Source organism: Pinus tabuliformis, chromosome 7 (assembly GCF_031772625.1).
Source record: "Pinus tabuliformis cultivar Carrire ecotype Pingquan chromosome 7, CPIR1, whole genome shotgun sequence".
NCBI classification, from domain to species: domain Eukaryota; kingdom Viridiplantae; phylum Streptophyta; class Pinopsida; order Pinales; family Pinaceae; genus Pinus; species Pinus tabuliformis.
In genome coordinates, this window is record NC_142293.1 from 974,101,591 (window position 1) to 974,119,667 (window position 18,077).

Here is an 18,077-nt window from a genome sequence, read left to right on the forward strand (position 1 = left end):
TAAGTTTCAGCATGTGGGGTCCTCCTCCTAAACCAAAAATGCTGCCAAAATTGTGTTGTTGCTTCCTGTGACTAATTCATTAGAGAAGGGACATGACACATAGAGAAAATACACCAATCACATCAACACAGTGGTTTTTGGACAATTGTCCCCAGAAAAACCCAATTTGGGAAAATCGGTGCAACAGATGAGGGTTTTATTAATCTTCAACAACAATCGCTTTTACAAGGAATGATTTTACAAATAAACTGAGAGAAAACACCTGAGACTTTCCCCTTAAAACTTTTTGACACGTTGGAGACCCTTCTCCCACTTCTGCGTCACTATGTGTGGCTCAGCATGGCTCTGAGTGTCTCTGCGTCACTTTGTGTCAGCCTGCGTGAGGTTTGTGTCTCCCCTGGACTGCCTCTCCCTCTGCGTTGTCTCTGAATGTCCCTGCATCACCTCCTCCTTAGTCACTAACTGCGGTTGATGCCCTCCTCTTCCTCCACCCTACAACTCTCCCTCTGAAATTGATCTCCTTCTCTTTGAGAATCGATTTTCCTTGAGATACTGAGTATCTGTCGGTGTGCCTCCAAATGATCCTCAAGTCTTCTCTTATACTTTTCCTTTTGATGAATCAACGATCAATATGAAATCTCTAATCAACGGCTAAGATTAAAACAAACTTGATCCTCGTCCCTTAGAAGCTTCTCACCCTTATCTATATTAATACCCATTAAGATTTTTATTTTCCCAAGTTTAGACTTAGGAACCCAATAAAAATATTAATTATTTTAATAACTCCTCATCTAAGTGGAATTTATCCAAACGATTTCTGGGTATTGGAGATCTCATGTGCCTTAGCCTCTCCACCAAATTTCAAGGCTAGAGCACATCTGATGCTACCCAAAATCAACATGATGGACTTCATCACGAGGCTACCTATAGTATAGGGAAAATATTACATCTACATGGTGTTCGACAGATTGACAAAGTTTGCCCACTTCTTTGCCTTTCAACTCGATCCTCAGCCCCATAGATAGTCGAGCTATTCTTTGGAGAAGTGTTTTGACTTCATGGCCTTCCCAAGACCATTGTTTGTGACTGGGATATAGATTTATGGGAGGGTTTTGGCAGGGGTTATTTCAGCTGGTGGGTACTGAGCTTACTCTGAGCACTAGCTAAACCCCCCAAACCAATGGGCAAACCAAGATTGTGAAGAAATGGATGGAGGGATATTTACGCAATTATGTGATGGGCCAGCAACATGCATGGATATGGTGGTTATATTTTGGCTAGTACTGCTACAACACAATGTACCGCATGTCCATAGGAATGTGTCCATTCTAAGCCTTGTACGATTATAATGCATTGACTTTTGCTGAAATGGTTTTTGGAGAAAAAAGGGCCCCTAGGGCCAAGGATTGGATATAGGAGAGTCTGGATATCCTTCGAGCTCTCAAGGATAACTTACACACTCTGCAAAAGAAACAAAAGTTGTACGCTGACACGGGCCGAGTAGAGAGGCAGTTCGAGATTCAAGATTTAATTTTCCTGAGACTCCAGTCATACAAGCAGTCCATGCTCAAGAAGAAGTGAACCGAGAAGCTTAAGTGCTATTTTTATGGGAAATATCGGATCACCAGGTGAGTTGGAGAGGTAGCGTATGAGTTGGAGCTACCTCCAGGGAGTAGGGTCCATAATGTATTCCATGTGTCTTGCCTAAAAAAGGCCCTTGGTCAACAGGTGGCAACATCGATAGAATTACGGCCCTTGGATGATGAGGGGCATTTGGTTTTGGATGCTGAGGCCGTTTTGGACACTATGGAGAGGCGGTTCTGGAACAGGATCATCAAAGAATTTTTTATCAGATGGAGAAATTTGCCTGAAGAGGATGCCACTTGGGAGGGTGAACAGGTACTCTAGCACCCATCTTTGCAGTTTCTTAGAGATGAGGAGGATTGTGATATTCCCACTTAGCCATTATTGCTAACTGAGAATATAAATTCTGATGAATTTTGATAATTTTGGTTGCCAACTAAGGAGAAGTGGGTTGGAGGGTCTGACTTCTAGTTTTGGCTAAGGAAGACACTCACACAAGGGAAAAGAGGCAAATCGAGCCCCTAGTGGAATGCGGGGGCCACTCAAGAGGAAAATACGCTCTACTAGGCAACTTGAGCTCTTTATGGGAGAAATGAACTTGATGATTGGTCCCACATGGGGAAGAGGCAGCCAAGGATAAATAGAGGAGGCTCACATCATTTTGCACCTTTTGACACTTTGACAATTACTCTCACCTAGCACGGTTGACTTGTTGAGCTAAGTCTGCACCTGAGATTATCAAGCGAGTTTCTCACCCCTCGCTTTGGTGGACTTCGAGTGCCAGCCCAAGGATGGAAGTTGATATCCTTTGTGAGTCAATTCAGCATTATCATAAGCATTTCATGGGGATTTTCTACTGCTTCATGGGCATAGGAGAGAAGTATGAATTATCTTGGAGCGGCTAGCAAAGAGCGGCAAACTTGTTGAGGATTCCAGGGGAGCAACGTAGTCCTTGAGGGGAAGTCGAGTTTCTTGATAAGGAAAGTTGAGTTTCAGTTGTCGGGAATTGAGGTCTGAGTCCGGGAGGCATAAGATCGATTTTCTTAGCCAACAGAGGATCCAGAAGAGGGGCAGCGTAATACCCAGTAGGGGTGATGTAGAAACTACCGGGAGTGACGTAGTTCTGCGCAGAGGCCACGGAGAGGGTGACGCAGAGGCTCCAGTTCAGCAAGATTAGTCACTGATTCAACTAGTGAAAGGGTGAGGTCATTTCACTATTCTTTTGTCCAGTATTCTCTCTGTATCAGATTGCTAGTTGAGTATTCTAGAATTGTACTTAGATTTTCTCTTGCATAATAATAAAACCCTTAGAGTTGCTACACCGGTTTTCCCGCATTGGGTTTTTCTAGGGACATTTGTCCAAAAATAACGATGTCCTATGTGTTTGTATTTCCTTACTCAGTTTCTGTGTTTCAGAATCATATTTAATTTGGTGTAGGTTGCTTCAGTAATTTACTTCAATATTTCAAGAAGAAATCTGAAATAAGTTTGTAATGTAATTTACGATCTAGGTGAAGTAGATTCAATTGGTTGCATTAGGATTCCAAATATTGTTAGATATAGGAATTTTCACATGGTATCAGAGGTGTTGATATGAAATAGGAAGAGAAGATCTAGCACTGACGCAAGGGCCAACTTGCTCTAGCAAGCAGCAGTTCGAATCCCTAGAGGGATTGCGCAGTTCTAGCCGGAGGGCTATATTTTTTAAAATTGAGGTTGTCTCTCTCTGAGTGAGTCGATAGAGAGGTAAGACTGCCGAATCGAGAATTTTCCAAGGTAGAGGGAACAACACAGAGCATCAACGCAGAGCTAGAGGGAAGTAGTTTTCTGCAAGCTAAGTGCTAGGCAAAAAGTTGTTGGAAGAGGGAAGCAAATCGCATAGTGAGGGAATACTTCCTCTATGGTTTAATGTAAAGGAAATCAATATTCCTCATTTGCTGGGCAGCAGAGGAGGAGCAGACTTACCAGCTCCATCAAGGAGTGAGTAAGCCAGCCTATAATTTACACAGTAAGGAGAAAGAGGGATTGTTCGACAATTTTCGAAAGATATGGCAACTAGTGGCTTGAGGGATCAGGACAAGTTGGAGGAAGCTTCCAACTACATCATTTGGAAGGTTAGAATGTATTTCCTTCTAGATGAGCATGCCCTCAAGATGTATGTTGATAGTGTGGTAGTTGTTCTTGCGGTTGCAGGTCCCCTGAAGAAGTATAGAGCTGAGATGGCGAAGGCCAAGAGGATGATCCTGGATGGAGTCAAGGATCATGTAGTGTGTCACATTGATAGAAAAGGGACTGCTAATAAGATGTGGGATGCTTTGGCCACGTTGTATCAAGGATCTTCTGAGTAGCGGAAGATGTACTTGGAACAGAAGTTGAGATCTATGCAGATGCATAAGGGAGAACATGTGGATCCATTCCTCACGAAGCTGAAGGAGACCCGTGATGAGTTGTCGGCTGTGAGGCATACACCTCAGGATTTGGAGTTAGTAAGACTGGCCCTAAATTTTGTCTTAGATGAATGGCAAGTCTTTGTCCAGAGTATCCTGGGCAAAGTAGCATTGCCTAATTGGGATGAGATGTGGGCAACTCTAAAACAAGAAGAATTGAGGAGAGACCTGGTCAAGGTCAAATTTGATGGAAGCAACAATAACAGTGGGTTGAAGCCCAAGGAGTAGGAGGAGAATGTAGCCCTCACATCAAAGGGTCAGTAGGGGCAACAGAGACGAAAGAAGGACGTCTCCAAGGTAAAGTGTTTCAGATGTGGCGAGATGGGCCACTATGCATCCTAGTGTCCTTTGAAGAAAAAGGACAAGGATGAGAAGCACGGTCCCAAGGTTGAAGCCACAAATATCGAACAAGAGGAGGTGTTCGCCATGATAGCCAAGATACCTCCAGGAGGGAGGTGGGCTGATTTATAATTGTAGTTCCATAGAGCTACAGGCGGGCAGGATCCTTAAGGAGCCCACCTCTTGGATCATCACCTTGCTAGGGTGGCCCGTGATCAATAGCACTGGTATGGAGGAGTTTTAAGTTTGTGCCATGGAGTGTTGATTTGACAAATGCAGTAGTTAGTAGCGCCAGAACTTGAGCAATGCAGAGCAAAGAGGCAGCAGTGCGTGGAGGCACAGTGCAAAGCTTCAGCGACAGCGTAGTGGCTTCAGAAGACAATGTTGGTCTAGCAACAGTTAGGCTTTTAGCACCGAGGTGTATCCACAGGATACTTATCCAGTTTCAGGTGTTTTCAGTTGCTTCTCTTAGCAACTGAGTTGCACTACAGATGCATTTTTAGCAGTGGCAATGCTAGCAGCATAGTAGATGCAACATTTTAGACGGAGCTGTAGTAAAAATGTAGCATTGGCAGTGGCAATGTCAAAGGCAGCAGTACAATTGCAGCAGCAGTGCAGTAGTTGGTGGATAGAATGTCAGGTATCAGCGACGTAGAGGACGATGCTTCAGAGTCAGAGTAGTATGCGGCAACAGTATATTGCTAGACCACATTCCTCGCTAAGAGGGAGTGTTGATTTGGGGTTGCATCAGATGTGCTCTAATCCTCAAATTTTGCATGGAGGCTTGGGCACATGCATTCCAAATAACCCAGAAACTGCTTTGGGAAATTCCACCCATAGACTATTTTATTAAAACTAATTAATATTTTTAATGGGGTTCCTAAGTCTAAACTTAGAAAAATTAAAATATTAATGGGTATTAATCTAATTGTGGGTGTAGCTTCTAGAAAAAGACGAAGATAAAGTCAAAACAATCTGAGCCTTTGATTAGGAGTTAATCTAGGCTGTTGGTTGCCCAACAGGATGATATAAGAAGGGGCTTGAGGGTCATTTGGAAAACACACCGAGAGATCAAGAGATTGAATTTCTGAAGTGAGAAGTTCTTAGGAGGAAGTTTGATCGAGGAGGTATTTTGCAGTAGAGGGGCAGTGAGAATCCGAAAGAAAGAATTTCTGGAGAGTATGAGGCAAAGGGAGGACAGAAAGACATCCAGAGAGAGGCTAACACTGGCCCACGCAATGCTGACATAGTCCTTCAGGGAAGTTGAATTTCCTGCTAAGGAAAGTTGAGTTCAGTTTCCAGGCACTGGGGTGTGAGTCCAGGAGTCATAAGATCAATTTTCTTAGTTAACAGAGGATTCGGAAGAGAAGCAATGTAATACCCAGTAGGGGTGATGCAAAAACTGCCGGGAGTGACACAGTTCTATGTAGAGGCAATGTAGAGAGCGACGCAGAGGCTCCAGTTCAACAAGATCAGTCACTGATTCTCCCAGTGACATGGTGAGGGAATTTCACCATTCTTTTGTCTAGTATTCTCTCTGTATTGGATTGCTAGTTGAGCATCCTAGAATTGTACACAGATTTTCTCCTGCATAATAATAAAACCCTCAGAGCTACTCACCAATTTTTCCGCATTGGGTTTTTCCAGGGACATTTGTCCAAAAATAACGGTCCTATGTGTTTGTATTTCATTTCTTAGTTTCTATGTTTCAGAATCATATTTAATTTGGTGTAGGTTGCTTCAGTAATTTACTTCAATATTTCATGAAGAAATCTGAAATAAGTTTGTAATGTAATTTACGATCTAGGTGAATTAGATTCAGCTGGTTGTAGTAGGATTCCAGAGATTGTTAGATCTAGGAATTTTCACATTGTTGAGCATTCTGAAAGAAGGGACCCAGAGGCACACTTTAGGGAGCTTACGCAGATCAAACAGATCGGCAACCTCGAGCATTACATATTAGAGTTTTCGAGGGTGTCTGTGATTGTGTCGGATTTGTCGAATGCTAAGAGGTTTTACACTGTTGTGGAGGGGTTTCTTGAGCCCTTACATGATTTGGTGATATCTCGTAGACCAACCACATTGTAGGAGGCAATGACTTGTGCCCGAGATATGCAGGACACAATTCCCAAGACTAGGGCACCAATTCCAACATGAGCTCCTTTTCCTTCCATGGGTCATGACACCAGGGCCCCACCATCGACAGCTAATCAAGGGCATGGACAGTTGGATTGTGAGGCTAGGAGAGACCTCCGATGGAAGAAGCTATGCTTCACCTGCCAGGAGGCTTGGGCACCAGGCCACAAATGCACCATGGGCAAGGCCCATTACATTGAGGTCTTCTCTCACAATGACTAGGAGGATGACGTAGAGCAGGAGGTGGATGGGGATGACAACAAGCCACATGTGGCAAGGGGACCACCACCACCACCTGGGGGAGCACCTTTCACACCTTTTGGGGGAGTGCTTGCTTCATTGCGTGGGGTTCCCAATTTTTTGACCCCGGGGATCAGAGGCACAATGTAGGGGTAGCGTGTCTAAGTTTTGGTGGACAGTGGGGCTACCCACAACTTCATTAATGCGCAAATGGTACAAAAGAGGGGCATCACTATGGAGGAGTTTGAGGGGTTTTCTTTCCTTGTTCTGAGGGATAGGACCATGTAGTGCACCTGATATGTCCCCTGTTTGATAGTAACCATGGGGAATTATTTAATGACCGACCGCTTTTTCATGGTGGATTTGTTAGACACCAACGTCGTGATGGGTGTCAAGTGGTTGTACTCTCTTGGGTGAGTGACTATTGATTTGCAAAAACTGGAGATGGAGTTCAAAGGGTCAGATGGGAAGTTGGTTGTCTTGAGGGGCATGTACTCATACCCATCGCCGAAAGTCTCAGCTCAAAGAATAGAGGCCAACTTGAGGCATGGGGACATTGAATGGGCGGTAGAGTTTAGAATTTTGGAGGTGTTGGGGTTTCTAACTTTAACTCGTTAGAAATTCTTCCTGTATTATCTGATTCATTTCTTCCTACTTGTTCATTTACTTAACAAGTTATTTACCATGTAAATACTAAAAATAAATACAAGTACAATATCAACACCTACAGATCATGAACTGAAGGAAAACAAGCACACAAGTGATACCATTGTTTTTGGACTAATGTCCTCGGAAAAACACAATGCGGGAAAACGATGCAACTATTTAGAGGGTTTTATTATTGTGCAATTTTCAGAATACAACCTGGGTGCCAGAAATGGCTCACCCAACAGAGAATGCCCTCGGTAGTAGTACCTCTTAGTCGGAGACAGATATTTCGGCTAAATCACCGGATGAACGATCCCACAGCAACAATACAGCTTCTGCTGCTCTGCGTTACTCTGATAGGGTTTGCATCACCCTGTCCAGCTTCTCCAGCTCCAGTTTATCCCATGAAATTCTCCCAGCATTGCCTCTAGTCTCCACGTTATCCTCTCTGGTCCAGCGTCAGCCTCTATGGCCCAGCATCAACCTCTCTAGGCTCTGCAGTAGCCTCTGGAGCCCCTGTGTCTCCCAGCACTAGCCCTCTCTGGCTCTGCACAGCTTCTGGCTACCTTTGCGTGGCCTCTGGCTACCTCTGTGTGGCCTCTGGCTACCTCTGTGTCAACCTCTCCTGGCTTCTGTGCTGATCCTCCTGGTAATGAATATGCCTCTCTGCTATGTATTCACTGCTCCTCAGCTGCAACTCGGATCACTCACTCAATTTCCTTAGCAAACCCTGCCCCAGAAAATCTAGTTCTTGATCTCTCTCGATGTGTTCTCCAACTGACCCTCAAACCTCTTCTTATAGTTTTCTCATTGGTCCTGTTAGTGCTTGAAATTTCACCTTAGGCTGAGAAAGGTAAACCTCAAGGCAACATCAAACCATTTAGCCTCGTAGCTAGCCCTACGAGGCAGGAGAAGGATCTCTCCGGTCTATCTCGGTAAAATCTTCAATAGATGAGATGACCAATAAGGTAACACTAATATTAGGCTAGTAAACTGATCAAAAGGGGTTTTTAATTAAATGACGGGGTTGTTCCGGGCTGCATGGGCAAAATCACAGCTTGAACAGAGAAATATAATGAAAAACACAGATTATCTACTGAGGCAAGGTAGGCAAGAAATTTAACACCAAATCTAGATTTAAATGGGATGGCAAGACTGGTGAGGAGCTAAGGAGGGCAAACAATAACTTTGAATCCTCCTTAAACAGTAGAAAACATTAAATATTGAACAAACTTAAAAGCAGAGCATGGCAGGCATGAATTCTTACTTTAACACTTCATTTGTTCAATTAGAAATGATCATGAAGTGAAATGGAACATAACAGATCACATATGAAACACAAGAAAAACTTATGCTAAATTATCATACCACAGGAATCTCAGAAGTCAGAGCTGTGAAATTTCATTAAAAATCTCTGTCAAAAACTGTACATGGTAAGCTCTCTATTCTCCAGCACTCAGAACTCTCCCCTCTACATGCTCAAATGAATTTTTAATACAATAACTAAAATGCTGCTAAGGGGAAAACAAATTGACCCCAAAAACCTCCGCGCTGTTTCATCTGAAATTACATAAAAATTATGAAAGGGCGTTTCATCTATTCTAAACATGGAACATTGTTCCTCTAAATCTTTTGATTATTGGCCAATTAAGAGATAAAACTGGAGCGCAGATCTCCATAGGATCAGGATTGAAATCTTAAACCAAATCGCATTCTTTGGCTGTGATAGATAGCCTTGACTTAAGTTTGTTTTGCCACGTTGCATTTGCCATTTTAATAAAACAACCTTTAAGCTAACATTCCGCTGATTCAGCTTATGGTGACAACTATACTGAGAGCGGTTTACATGGTTGCATCCCAACAATCGCCCGCGATCCCACAAAATCTCCAAAAGATCCCACCGTGATCTGGATCTTGGCATTGTGAAAGCCATATGTCAATATGCTCAACCATTTGTTGCCTTGCCTTGAGCACTAAGTCTGGGGAAGCACAATCAGAAACGTCCCCCTCGATTCTGGAAGGTGACTGAGTACATCCTCGAAGGTCAACACCATGACATGTGATTAGAACCGACTGCATATTATCAGCGGACTTGCCTCTAAAGCCATATTCAAAGATGAACCTGAAGGAGGAGCAAGTTTTCTTGGTCTTCAAGTTCATGCTTTAGGTGTTAGAAAGTCAGGCGGTGAGGCCAGGCCATTTGCACCGATTGGACCAAGATCGGGAAGCTGGAAATGGCCACTGAAAACCTCTACAACGTACCCTCGAGAAGGACCATCTGGTAAATCAATGGAATACCAGAAACCTTGTTGCAACACAACTATTTCACCGAGAGAAACCTGCAATCTTCCTAACTCTGTCGTTATCCATAATCTTCCTTGTTGTGGAACTATCAAAAAGTCCTCATCAGCATTAGAAAATGCACAGCCTTCCATAGATGCATTTGCGACATACATGTGCACTGCAAAGCCATGCCGAAGGAATGAACTACCAGCTCCACATATAGTGAACAGTCCATCAATGAAATTTGTTTTCGTATCTGGAATGTTGAAAGGATTCCAACGCAATTGTGTTGGTGTTGCTGAGCTTGATGACTGATTGAACTCACTTATCAGATAATCATGTGATGGAACCCGAGGATGAAAAGGTTCATGTGTTACTGATGGCTTGATACGGTATAGCCAACTTTTGAGCAGCCGGCCATAGTCATCGTTTTCTCCATAGGGACATGATTCAACCTCCCCTGCCTTTGTTACAGCTACATTAAAGTCACATGGATCCACTCGATTGAGAATACACATGTACAACCAACCAAATGAATGTGTCCTCTGAAATTTAAATTTTTGCTACAAGAAAAGCTCACACGGTCATCAAGGAAGAAGAGCGCTCAGTTCTGACCCAGAAAACATAATAGAGGCCAGTTGCCTCAACCAATCAAAGGAATACGGCTCCCACAATTCCAATCCATCCTTCAAGTGATGGTAGTCGCACAGTCCACCACAATAAATACAAACCATTCCTCGAAGATGAAACTCTTGCTCCTTATTAAGCCATAAACCCTCCATTTATTACAGTCAACATGGCCCTTGTCAACAGTGAAGAAATTTGCCTTTTAGCTAAGAGAGCAGTGCCATCACACATTCAATTTTATCCGTATCACACCAAGAGAACTCGGCCTCTATTTCTTGTTTTGAACCCGTTCCCTTTAGCACTATAGAGTTTTGCAAAACCTCCTTCCTTTGAGCTTAAAAACATTTAATCACCAACAATTTGAGTTTCACATATGCCGGGTGCCATGCTCACAATCAAGTTTCCTATATCTTCTAGCAGATGATAGATTACATGGTGGAGCCTTATATTTATCTTGCTTGACAAGCTGTTGCATCTACAGAATTTGACATGTTGCGTATATTGAAACTCACAATGACAGCCTCACATGCTTGGGCTAAATCAATATCAGCTTGAGAGATTGCCCCAACTCCTGTATGAACAATATTAACAAGCACCTGAGAACTATTCAGGCTTTTTAATGTATCTGTTACAGTTTGAAACAGTACCCTACACATCAGCCTTAACAATAAGTGTCATTTCAACCATTTCCACTTTCTCTGATGTAAATATCTTGAATGCTACTAGAGTAGGGAGGCGGAAATAATTAGGCATAAGCACATCCTCTGTTCAATTATCCTTCAACCGGTCCCAACACCACCAAAAGTTTGCCATAAAATTTTCATCTATGGCTGCCTTATACGATAAAGACAGAGAACTGATTTTGTCCAGCTGCTGAACCTGCACCAGCATGTTTGTTTACTTCAAACTGTTATATTATCAAAACATAAATAGATTTGAAACAGATTGTTGAGTGAAGCTAGAAATGCGGGCTTGTTGGGCTCTTGCTCTTGCTAGCCAACAATTTGGCTTCTTTCTATAATCATGCATGGTCTAGTCCTTGTTCATCAGCTGCGGAGAATGTAAATCCATTTCAAACTTTTGCAGGGATTGTCTCATCATCCACATCAAAAACACTGTCATTTGAAGAACTGTAGAGTTTTGGAACATCATGAAAAATTACATATTCTAAAAAATAACACATTTAATGATTTCTTCTTCAAAACAGGGTTTTGAAGAAGAATCAATCACATACTGACATACAAGACAGAGTCTAACAGGTCCATCAACAACCGATATTAAATTTGGCTTGATAAATGACTTTTGGACCATTCTAACCCAACTTTATATTAATACCCATTAATATTTTATTTTCCCCAAGTTTAGGCTTAGGAACTCCATTAAAAATATTAATTATTTTAATATCTCCCAAATCGGTTAGGATCTTCCCAAACCATTTTTGGGTCTTGGAGATCTCATGTGTTTTAGCCTCTCCACCAATTTTCATGGCTAGAGCACATCCGATGCTACCCCAAATCAACACCCCCTCTTAGCGAGGACTGTGCTCTAGTAATACTCCTCATTGAGTATCACCCTGGTCATCCAGCATCAGTCCCTGTGCTGATGCTAGGCCTCCCCGCCCAACATCCTCTGCACTGCTTCCCATGGCCCTGCCACTGCCACTGCTGCAGTTGTATGGCAACTCCCTTTGCATCCGTGCTGCTGCCCATGGCCCTGCCACTGCCACTGCTGTATCTGCACTGCATCCCTTCTCATCATGCTACATTGTGCTGCCCATGGCACTACCACTGCTAACTGTTGCACTGCAACTTAGTTACTGAGAAGTAAGTAATTGATCCTCCCAACTCTGACATCTCCATCAGGCTAGAAACAATCCCGATGCTGAAGCTCCCTCTGTTGTTGACAAGTGCTCCCTCTACTAACCTCTACGTTTCTACAACAACTCCATGCATATCGCACTGTTGCCTCCGACAATCTTGCTACTCCTCTTTGGGGCTCCCATAGCAAGGTATAATCCAAGAGGTTGGGTACCTCAAGGATTTTTCCCCTCATCGCCTGTAGTCTTTCTGACTACATCTCTATGTCTTCCCACTTTCTCTCAAGTGGCACATGAGCACTCATGGCACAATCATCATCTGTCTCGACTTCTTTCTCCACCCTTCCTGGCACTGCCTTGGTCTCAGAAGCTTCTCCCTTGCTCTTCTTCCTCGGACACTGGTTCGCATAGTGACCTTGTTCCCCACAATGGAAGCACTTGACCTTGGACAGGTTCTTTTTCCATTTCTCCTGCTTTCCCATAGATGTTAGAGTTGCATCCTCCTCTTCCTCCTTCTTGATTCTGACCCCTTTACCGCTACTCCCTACCTTGGTCAGTCGTCTTATCTCTTCTTGACGAAGAGTCGCCCACAGTTCCTCCCAATCTGGAAGGCTCGACCTGCCCAGTAAGCTCTGGAAAAACACCTTCCAATCCTTTGAGACTACGTTCAATGCGGTCCTCATCAACATCTCCTCATCCTGTGTGGCCCCTATGGAAGTCAGCTGGTCCCGGATCTCCATCAATTGCCCGAGGAAGATATCTATCTGCTCTCCCCTCTACATCTAGTATGACCACAATTGATTTTCAAGTAACATCTTCCTTTGCATGGAAGTATGCTGATACAACTTCTTCAGGGCCTTCCACATTTCATTTTCCGTATTCTTCGTAGCAATATGTGGTACCACATGATCCTTGACCCCGTCAAGGATGATGCACTTAAACCTGGCCATTGCCTCCTCGTACTTCTCATTTTCAGATGGGTCAACGAGGATTGCTATCATTTTCAAGGTGAAGTGCTTGATGCGATACCTGTCTAGAATGGACAAGACCTTGGCCTTCCAGACTATGAAGTTGGAAGCTCCATTTAGTCTATCTTGATATCTCAGCCCATTCACTACCATTTCACTAGTCCTCTTTCGACTCTTCTGAGTCTCTCTACTTCCCTCCTGGAAGTCCTGTGATCGACTCCCACTGAGTCTCTCAACTTCCCATCTGGGATTTCTCAGTTTGACTCCCTCTGAGTCTCAATTTCCCTTCTGGAAATCCCTCTGCTAATGTCGAGATGCCCCACTCCGACCGTTTGTGCAACTGCACCACTGATTCGAATTCTTTGGCTAGAAATCCTCGGCAACAACTCCTTCCTCCTTGGTCTTGCCCTGTTAGGTACTGTTCTGACCACTGTACCCCACCAGCTTCGCTTCGCAAATTACCCACAGCCTCCTATGCCCCAACAATTTGAAGTTCTGAGCCTCTAGGCTTTGCACAATCCTGGCACTACCAAAATCTACACCTCCTAGCCACAACGTCAATACTTCCTGACTGAGAAAGATGACTGGGCACTTTGTAGGTCAGATCTGCTCCTCTTTGCCTCTGCGTTGTTCCTCCTCTTGGCTCGAACTAATGACGCAGACAATCTATGTCACCCTTTCCTTGCTTCTTTATGCTAAGAACAACTTCTATCACTCGGGACAGTTGTTTATGTTGTTACTGCTCTGCTCGGCTAATGCCTTCAATTATCTTGTGATCTGCAACCACGCTCTAATATCATGTTGGCATTTCTAAGTCTAATTATTAGAAACCCTTCATGTAATTTCTGATTTATTTCTTTCTACTTGTTCTGTTAATTAACAAGTTATTTACCATGTAAATAATGAAAATAAATACAAGTACAATATCAACACATACAGATCATCAACTGAAGGAAAATAAGCACACAAGTGACACTGTTGTTTTTGGACTAATGTCTCCGAAAAAACCCAATGCGGGAAAACTAGTGCAACTATTCAGAGGGTTTTATTATTATGCAGTTTTCAAAATACAACCTGGGTGCTAGAAATGGCTCACCCAACAGAGAATTCCCTCGGTGGTAGTACCTCTTAGTCAGAGACAGATATTCCGGCTAAATCACTGGATGAACGATCCCACAACAACAATACAACTTTTGCTGCTCTGCATCACTCTTATAGGGAATGCGTCACCCTATACGGATTCTCCAGCTCCAGTCTATCCCACGAAATTCTCCCAATGTTGCCTCTCTTCTCTGCATCAACCTCTTTGGTCCAGCGTCAGCCTCTCTAGGCTCTATGTCATCCTCTGGAGCCTCTGCGTGGCCTCTCGTTGGCTCTGTGTCAACCTCTCCTGGCTTATACGCTGATCCTCGTGGTACTAAATTTTCCTCTCTTCTATGTATTCACTGCCCCTCTGCTGCAACTCCGATCACTCAATCAATTTCCTCAGCAAACCCTACCCCAGAAAATTGAGTTCTTGATCTCTCTCGGTGTGTTCTCCAACTGACCCTCAAGCCTCTTCTTATATTTTTCTTGTTGGTCCATCAACGACCGAGATTAAATCTCTAATCAATGGCTAAGAGTAGATTTGGCTTGATCCATGACTTTTGGACCATTCTGACCCAGTTTTATATTAATACCCATTAATATTTTATTTTTCCTAAGTTTAGACTTATGAACTCAATTAAAAATATTAATTATTTTAATATCTCCCAAACCAGTTAGAATCTGCCCAAACCATTTCTGGGTCTTGGAGATCTCAAGTTCTTTAGCCTCTTCACCAATTTTCATGGCTAGATCATAGCCGATGCTACCCCAAATCAATAGGAGGTTGGGGGCCAGCCCCAACCACCCCATCCAAATATTCAGTCCATCTAGATAGGTGCCCTGCAGTGTTTGGGTACATCCCACCAGGACAACCACCTGACAGAGGGTTTGAGCACGCCATTAAGCTAGAGCCAGGGGTACAGGTAGTCATCACAGCCCCTTACAAATATCCCAAGGCCTACTGAGATGAGATTCAACGAGCCATCCAAAGTTGTTGGCATTGGGGCACATCAAGCCCAGTTCTAGCCCCTTTGCTTCATTAGTTATTCTGGTGAAGAAGAAGGATGGCACATTGCGGATGTGCATTGTGTTAGAGCCTAGATTGACCTCAAGCTGAAGAAAGGAAATTCTAGGATAACCACAAACCAAGCTTAACCTGGTAGCTAGCCCTACCAGGTCGAGAGAGGGCTCTCTCCTTTATGGATCTCAGCCAAAATGACTGGATCAGATGGGATTTTAGGTTAGGTATAGTAGCTCTAGAGTTTTTTTATTGAATTTGTTGGTTTTTGTGCTGGATCAGATGGAGCTAGGCAATTTGGGTTGGGAAATTAGGTTAGAATACAGGGTGTTCTATGGGGCAAGGTAGGTATAGACTTTTACACTTGAAATTGAGTGAGGTGAGATGTCTAAGACTGGTGAGGAGCTGAGGAGGGCATGTAAAGATCATGTATCCTTCTCAAACAATAGAAAACATAAAATATTGAATGGTTTCCTAGGGCAGAGCACTATAAACAAAGAATTCTACTTATCTATCTTGATATCATTTAGTTAGAAGCAGTGAAAAAGATTGTGGCATACATAAAACATGTGAAAACCGATAACAAAAGAAGAAACTATGCAAAAGCACCATACCACAGGTATCCCATAAAAATAGTTCCAACTCCTATTAATTTCCTTGCCAAACTGCTTACAATGATGTACAAATTACAATATTGTTCAGAGCATCCAAGTGAATCCAACCCTTGCAAATTAGAAAGAAAATACATAATATAGACAAAAAAACCACTCACCCTGACCATCAGGGGTCGAATCCATGAGAAGAGGGGCTGTTACAACTGGTGGGCTCCAATATTGTAGCAATAATGCTACAACTCCTGGAGCTTCCTTCTCTAATTTTTATCAACCCGGTAGTTCGTAACAAACTTCGAAGCGACGGTGCTGTATGCACAAGTACTAGCTCTTGTCGCAGCTGTCACTTGGTCAGCTGGCACAAGTCCGCTAGGGCTCAAGCCAACTTCTATATGTTCTCCGAAGAATCTTTCTAAATGATGAACGAAGGCTGTCTCAAAGGAAATTAACCTACTTTGCAAGAATGAACTGAAAGCCAACCAAACATGGAAACCCTAGTAAACCCTAATCTGACTAGCTTAATCCTTATGATGCAATGGTGGGAATGAAACTTCTAGAAATGATGCCATTACTTCTAATGAGATGAGATGCATGAATTTAAGCTACTTCCATTGAAGAGAACACGTTTTTGTATTTTTGCTCAAGTGGGTGGAGTTATTATGATTGTGCTTCTTACTGGGTCTTGACTGTGTAGGGGTAGTTCAAAGGGGAGGAAGGCTTGGGAAAGGTTAGGAGGACTCTGAGAGGTTCCAAGGGATCCCTCACATCATTCCACAGAAGTCCACAACGTTCAGGTGCTTGGCAACTATGTTTGCAGGCTTCTACAGGATGTCTGCAGGGGATCCTACAGGAAGCTCGGGATTTCTACATGAAGTCTGCTAACTTCTACAGGATGTTCTGCAGTCGGAGTTTTGGGTGATAGAGGAGTGAAGGAGCTGTATGGGTGGATAGGTAAGATGAAAGGGGAGCTTGAGATGGCCTATGGACAGAGAGATGAGATGGGGAAGGTGTGTGTAAAGCTGGCTGGTCTAGAGGGGGGTAGTAGTAGTGGAAGGTCAAAAAGATTGAGCAACGTGGACAGTAGGAGGGTTGGAAGGCAAATGAGTTGAACAGAGGATGAGTAGGTGGCTTAGGCACGGTTCAGAAGGATAAGAACACGATGAAGTGGTGCTGCGCAGTGTAAATGAAACAAATCACCCTTATCTTGCATGTAATACGAAAGTTCACCAACCTATTCTAACTGTTTTATTAGGAATCAAAGAACAACAATGTAAGCTGAAGGAAAACCGTGCATGATGCTGAACCAAAAAGTCATTACTCAAGATATAATCGTATGGACAATTCTTCAACCGATAACATTACATCAATACTTGCATGCATATGTTAAAACAGTGTTTTTGGCAGTTGGCACGGTCTACACTTCCGGTCCCCAAACAGAGGTGAAAGTGAGCATGCATTCAACCTTTCTTGAACTCAACGTAACTTCAATCTCCCTACGCTAATTCTGAACTACTGAAACAACTGCATTCATGAAACTAACCTACATAACCAAACCGAAACAGTCAACTCAGTAAACTGTGTTTTCCAAGTGCATGTAAAGGAAAGAAATGCAATGATAAAAGAAAGACAAGTAACAATACAAAGAAAAGGAGGTCTATTGCTCTCAGGTTGGGCCCTAACCTGAGAGCTATAGCTCCTCTAAGAACTCAGAATTGAATCCAAATCTGCCTGCCTTTTATTAAAAGATCATAATCATGAGTCTAACAACATGCCAAAATTGGCTTACAAAGAGCAAAAACAGAGCCACAACTCGTGATTTGAAATCTACAACAAAAGTTCAAGAGTCTCTTCGAAGGCTACAGCCTCAATATTTATACATGATGAGGGCCAAGCTGGCCTCCTCAATTAGTGGGGCTTGGCTGTCCAACTAAAAGTAAACTGCTGTTCCTGTAGAATCCGTTGGCTGCCTTCTAGCTCGGTGGTGATAGCTGTTGGAGCTCGGAGTTGGGGTGGAGATCACGAGGAAGGTCATTCAAGGCTGTGGACAACCTCCCTATAAACCCACAATGCCACCTTGGCTGTCTCCTTGTCTTCATCTGCGTGGTCTTTGCTCCATTTAATGCCAAAAAAACCTGAAATCATCATGTATTAGCCACATAGGCATAATGACTGCCCTTCTTCCTACAAATAACACGAATATACTAAGAAATGATGCATAAGTGATAAAAAATGAAGGGTTGAGCAAGGTAAGTAGGCCAAATGAGCCCAAATTGT

The 18,077-nt window shown here is 43.2% G+C and overlaps 1 pseudogene; it reads right to left on the minus strand.

Annotated features, from left to right (window-relative positions):
- Positions 1-9,550: 9,550 nt before the first annotated feature.
- Positions 9,551-10,195, minus strand: LOC149250863 (homogentisate 1,2-dioxygenase pseudogene; annotated as a pseudogene).
- Positions 10,196-18,077: the final 7,882 nt, after the last annotated feature.